The sequence below is a fragment of the Sorex araneus genome, chromosome 3 (genome assembly GCF_027595985.1).
Source record: "Sorex araneus isolate mSorAra2 chromosome 3, mSorAra2.pri, whole genome shotgun sequence".
NCBI classification, from domain to species: Eukaryota; Metazoa; Chordata; class Mammalia; order Eulipotyphla; family Soricidae; genus Sorex; species Sorex araneus.
This window is the reverse complement of record NC_073304.1, coordinates 100,303,086-100,309,942: the sequence shown is the minus strand read 5'-3', so window position 1 is coordinate 100,309,942 and position 6,857 is coordinate 100,303,086. Positions and strand designations below refer to the sequence as shown.

At 41.1% G+C, this 6,857-nt stretch overlaps 1 pseudogene; it reads left to right on the top strand.

Moving 5' to 3' along the window:
- Positions 1-3,184: 3,184 nt before the first annotated feature.
- On the top strand, positions 3,185-5,650 carry LOC129403657 (uncharacterized; annotated as a pseudogene).
- Positions 5,651-6,857: the final 1,207 nt, after the last annotated feature.

Here is a 6,857-nt window from a genome sequence, read left to right as displayed (position 1 = left end):
AAACAAAAGTTCTGCCCCCAAAAATGGATGGTTGTTTTACATGGGGATAATGCATTCCATAACAACCCCAAAACTCCAAGGTAATGAAAAATGCCTATTATGGAATAATGATTATGTTTGCATGTAAAATGCTGGGTAAAATGCTACTGCTCTTTAATCAGGATAATTTATAAACTTAAAATCTGGTCAAATCTATTACTTAAATAAAAAAATCTAAACTTACTAAGTGTCAGGAAAAAAAATCTGTGATTTTGGATTTCTAACTATGTTCCTATAACACCAAAAACACAGTCTATAATTTTTTTTAAGTTGGGGTGCCAGAGAGATAGTATAGCAGGCAGGATGTTTGCCTTGCATGTAACTAACCTAGGTTTGACCCCCAGCACCTCATGTTATCCCCTGAGCCTGCCAGGAATGATACCTAAGTGCAGAGCCAAGAGTGAGTAAGCCCTGAGAACCTCTACTCTTGCCCAACCCCCCATTTTTTAATTAAAAAAATTTATACATTGGATTTGATCAAAGTTAAGACTGACTGCTAAGAGAATGAAAAGACTAACCACAAATCATAAATATATAGAAACTTCAGAACTCAGTATTAAAACAATAAATAATCCAATTAAAAATGGGCAAACAGAAACCTCGCTAAAGAAGATATATGAATAAAAATTTAATTAAAAAATGATGCTCATTCTTATCAGTCATTAGGGAAATGCACTATTTACCTATAGGAATATCTAAGATTTAAAAAAGATAAAAAAGTGACAATACCAAATGGTGATGAAGATTTTGAGCAATAGAAATTCAAATCTTTGCTTGCTGAAATGTGAAATAGCACAGCCACTTTGGAGATAGTTTAACAGTATCTTACAAATTTTAACATAATAAAAAATTTTAACATAATAATGTGACCCAGTAACTCATCTAGAATGAAATGAAAATTTATGTTCACACAAAAACCTGTAAGTGAATTTATTTGGGGGGACGCGGAGGCGGGGGTAGGGATGGGAGGAGGGAGAGTAGCTTGGGCCACAGCTGGTGGACTCAGGGATTACTGTGTGCTGTGTTCAGGGGACCATGAAGTGTTGGAGATTGAGCCTGGGGCTCCCACATTCAAAGTATGCCCCCCAGCCTTTCAGCTCTCTCCCTAACCATGTAGAACTAGGTATTTTTACTGCTTTATTCATAAGAATCAGAACCTAATAACAATTCAAATGTTACTCAATTGAAATGGATAAATAGACTGTATATGGAATGTTTTTAGCAATAAAGAGAAGAAGCTATGATATACACATCAATACATGTGAATCTCAAATGCATTATGCTAAGTGAAAATAGCCAGATTCAAAGGCTACCTACTGGATGATTCCATATATAGATCACTATGAAAGGATGAAACAATCAGGGCAGAAAATAGATCAGAAATTGTCAGGGACTGGGGGGAGGGGAGAAGGGAGGAGGTGAATGTGAAGAGACAGAAGGAATATTTGAAGTCATGAAAGTAGTCTCAGGGCTGGAGCAATAGCACCGTGGGTAGGGTGTTTGCCTTGCACGAGGCCAACCCGGGTTCGATTCTCAGCATCCCTGAGCACCACCAGGAGTAATTCCTGAGTGCATGAGCCAGGAGTAACACCTGTGCATCGCCGGGTGTGACCCAAAAAAGAAAAAAAAGCAGTCTCTCTGTGGGTTATGGTGGTGGTTCTGTATTTGTCAAAACTTGTACAGTCTTACAGCAAATTTTACCATGCATAAATTATACTTTAATAAACAACAACACAAGTGAAAACCAGTTTCTTTGTATACGTTAGCCTGGATAGTTCCCATGACCCCTATGGATATTTCCATACTTTTCTTTCTTTTTTTGGTATTTAATATTTTATTTTGACAACGGCTTTATTGAGGTACCAGTATTTACAATACTGTTAATTATACTTTTTTGTGCATGCATCAATTCAGCACACTTCTATCACTAGAACGCCCACTTCCCTCCTCCAGTATCTGAAGTGCCCCTGCCAGCCCCCCACTTCATGGTAGCCCAGTTCTATAGACAGACTCCCCAGTTCTGATGACTCTGGCCATTTGTTGTTCCCTTATATGTTTCTTTTTTAATCCCACACATGGAGAGATCTTTATATTTGTTAATTTATTGTGGACGTGGTGATACCTACATACATACAGCTGAATAGAGCTAAACTCCTAAAATTCCACAAAATTGTAAATCAATAATAAATTGATAAAGTAAAATGTAAAACCCTTTTTTTACATGTATATAACTGTAAAAAACATTGTGAATAATTATGTGCTAACGCATTTTAAAATTTACATGAAATCCGGCATCTGAGGGAGGGGTTCAACCCAGACGCCCCACCCTAACCAAGATAAATACCTCACTGGCCGACCCCCACTACATCCACTACCCAGCCACCACCACCCTCCAGGTTGCTCTCTGGACTGCACGTGGCTGCTTTGTGGCTGCGCGACACACCATAAAACACTCAGTACCTATTATTCCCACACCATATTTGATAGGGTTCAAATTTGGTATGAACCATGGTAACACCTCTAAGGGCTATTGGAGTCCGCCCTAAAAGCCTCCATCCCTCTTGGAGAGCCTGGCAAGCTACCGAGAGTATCTCGCCTGCACGGCAGAGCCTAGCAAGCTACCCGTGGTATATTAGATATGCCAACAACAGTAACAACAATTGGCCTCATTCACCTGTCACCAAAAGAGCCCCCAATAAGGCAGCATTAAAAAAGATGAGCAAAGAGAGGCTGAAAAAATCTTGGGATGAACTAGACTGCCAAAAGAAGAAAGACTAAAATGATTGTCTGTACTTTCAACACGTGGACACTAGCACCAGAAGCATCCATCGAGGACCTGATGGTGTAAGTGCAGAAGATCAAGTACATTATCATTGTTCTGACCGAAAGGAGGAGACATCAATCACATCACACCATTTTTGACACTGGAGAATTGTTCCTCGGAACATGTGACAACAGAGGCGTTGATGGCGTTGGTGTCCTTGTCAACACAAACTTGGCCATGAGCATCGATTCATTCGAATGCCTAACAACCCGAATTGGACGATTACATTTGAATAGATGTGGCTCACTGCCTGCAGTTTCTATCTTCATCGTCTACGTACCAACTTCCAACTACAATGAAGAAGAAATTGAGAGGTTCTACATGGAACTGGAGAAGTTCTATAAAGAAGACCACACCTTCTACAAGATCATTGTTGGTGATTTTAATGCCAAGATAGGTTTGAGAAAGTTGCCCGAAGAACTCCACATTGGGATACATGGCCTAGAATGGAACGATCAGACTGTTTGAATTCATCATGTCGACCAAGACCATCCATGGTAACTCACAGTTCCAGAAGGCCATATCTAAACACTGGACATGGGAGTCTCCCGGTGGACAGTTCCACAATGAAATTGACCACATCATATTCAATCGAAGGTTTTGCCTGACCGATGTCGCTGTTGTCCCAAAATTCCAAACGGGATCAGACCACCGTCTCCTTTGTGCGAAATTCTACTTCACAGAGCAGGGAGAAAAGTCTGCAAAATTTAAGTTTAAGAAGACAACTCCCAGAATGACCACCAACTGGGAGCTCTTTGGCACTATTGCAGCAACGTGGGAAGATGCCGTCCTGACAACATCGACAAGCAATACGATCGACTGGTTCAGCACCTTCATGTCTGTGCGAAGAATGCCGAGAGTGAGAAAGCCACAAACAGACGCCTGTCTTCGGAAACTCTCGAGCTCATTTGTCAACGTGGTTTGGCATGAGCCTCAGGCAACCATAAGCTAATGTCCGAGCTCACAAAGCTGTGCAGAGATGCGATAAAGGAAGACCTCAAAGAGAGAAGAGCAGCAGTGTTGGCCAGTGCAGCAGAGGCCAGGAAAAGTATTCTCAACGCTCGCCTGTCCTTCGCCAACTACAAGACCAAGATGACTGCCCTCCAACGTCCCGATGGATCTATCACATCCTCCAGAAAGGCAATGGAAAAAATTATTCACGACTTCTACTCAGATCTCTTTGACAGCCATGTCCACCTGCCCACATACCAAATTCCGCAGGATGGATATGTCGTTCCCAACGTTCTTCCTTCTGAAATCAGACACGCCATTTCGCTGGTAAAGACGTGAACAGCACCTGGTCCAAACAAGGTCAGACCCGAACACCTAAAGAACCTGCCGCCAGAACTCACCAATACACTGGCCCGACTCTTCACACGCTACCTGTCTGAACGCAAGTTTCCGTCCCAGTGGAAAACCAGTAGGACCATTCTGTTGCAAGAAGGGAGACATCCACGACATCGGCAACTATCGCCCAATCTGCCTGCTGTCTGCCGTCTACAAGTTGTTCACTCGTGTCATCCTGAATAGAATAGGCAGAACACTAGACGAAGGACAACCATGTGAGCAAGCTGGGTTCCGAAGGGGATTCAGCACGATAGACCATATCCACACAGTGACCAAACTCATTGAAGTTTCACAAGAGTTCAAGCTGCCGCTCTGTCTAACGTTCATCGACTTAAAGAAGGCCTTCGATTCTATTGAGACTGAGGCGATCATTGGAGCCCTGGCCAAACAGGGCATTCAAACCCAGTATATCAAAATCCTCCTCGAGCTGTTTTGTGAATTCACCACCAGGATATTACCATTCTACAAGGAAGTGATCATTGATGTAAAGAGAGGAGTGCGGCAGGGTGATACCATTTCACCAAAACTCTTCAGTGCCGCCCTTGAGAACATCATGTGATGACTGGAATGGGAAGGTACGGGAGTGAAGATAGATGGTCGGCAATTACACCACCTCTGCTTCGCTGATGACATCATTCTCATAACACCAAACATTAGCCAAGCGGCACAAATGCTGACCGACTTCGACCTCAAGTGTGGAAAGGTCAGTTTGCAGCTGAATTTCAACAAGACGATGTTCATGAAAAATTAACTGGTCCCTGAAGCTCCATTTGCTCTCAATGGAATGAATATCTCCAAATGCAGAAGTTATGTGTACCTGGGTCGAGAAATCAACATGAGGAACGACTTGGTGACAGAACTGCACAGGAGGAAGAGAGCAGCATGGAATGCATTCAAGAGTGTCAAAGAGGTGGTTAAGAGAATGAAGAACCTCCGACTCCGGCACATCTTTTCGATTCCACCATTCTTCCTGCACTAACATATGCCTCAGAGACCTGGGCCCTACGCAAACAGGATGAGAATGCTATTAGGGTATCCCAAAGAGGAATCGAAAGAGCTATGCTGGGAATATCATGTCTCACTCAAGTGAGAGAAGGAATCCGGAGTTCTGACCTCCGTTGATGGTCAAAACTCAGGGATGCTGTCTCATTTGCCAAGCCATCAAAAATCAGATGGGCCGGTCACGTAATGCGATTCAGAGACGACCGCTGGACTAGAGCTGTTACCGACTGGATTCCATGGGACGTCAGAAGACCTTGTGGCCGCCCACCAACTAGATGGTCAGATTTCTTCTTCAAAACTCTGAATGAACGATTTGAGGCTCTTCCTGTTCCTGGAACAAGCAAATATCATTGGGCTGCACTGGCTCGTGACAGGGACAAATGGAGATGTTACTGGCGCCCACTCAAGCAAATCGAAGATCAACAGGACTACAAGTGATACATAAAAGACAAATCTTACAATGTAAAATTTAGTAAGAGTTAAGAGAATTGAGAAAAATTTAAGGAGGAAAATCTGAATAAGCCTATAAAAGTATAGAAGTGTGTTTTATTCTAAGAAAGCATTGGCTTTATGTTAGAAACCATTATATTCTATGTACTGCTTAGACATAAAAATGAATGAGGAAAAATTTGTAAGGAAAATCTCCATAGATATTTAAAAAACTGAAAAACTTTAAAAAGCACCTACTCATAAAATATTCATCATAAATCAAATGATATGTATTGAAAACATATAATATCTCTTAGCAAGCTCTAAGTAGACATACCTTCCTCTATCTAGTAAAAGGCATGCATAAAAACCATGACTAAATGCCATATTCAATATCAAATGCTAAGAAATTTGTATTATCTTTTTGAAAATCGCCTTTAATGCTTCTTGCAAAACTGGTTTCCAGGCTATGAATTCCCTTAAGTTATTGCCTGTCCCTGAAGTTCTATTTAGTTTCTTCAAATTTGAGTGATAATCTAGCTGAATAGAGTATTCTTAGTGACATGTTTAGTTCATTGAGTTTTCATCTGTATTCCTCCATTCTCTCTGACTTGTAGAGTATCATTGGATAGATCTGCTATAATATTATGGACTTTCCTTTGTATGTAATGTTCCTTTTTGATCTTGCTGCTTTCAACGTTCTGTCTCTCTCTCTTTGACTTTTGTCATTTAAGTACAATGTGTGTTGGAGCTTTTCTAAGAGTCTCTTTTCGCTGGTACCCTTTGAATCTCTTAGATCCGGGTTCCTGCACTCCTCAAACTCTGGGAAATTCCTATCTGTGGTTTCTTTAACTATTGGTTCTTCACTGAATTTTCCATATTGACAAATACACATGTACAATTAAGTTTGGATATTAAAAACCCAGAGGGATTCTACTGGGAAAATAAATAGGTGAGATATTCAGTAGAGATGCCAGTCTTCAGGGATTCTGATGTGCCCCTTGAACATATCTCTGTCGTGCTGTTCTTTTTATTTTTTTCAGAATATTTTCCACCTTCTATTTTTTTCTAGAGGCTCCCTCCATCTCATCTTGGAGTGCCTCTATTTTTATCTCAGCTGTTGTTATTTTGCTGCTCAGAGCTTCTAGTAAGTATTTTTTTTATATCACCTACTATACACTTCATTTCTGATTGTAGTTTTCTTATTTCAGTTCTC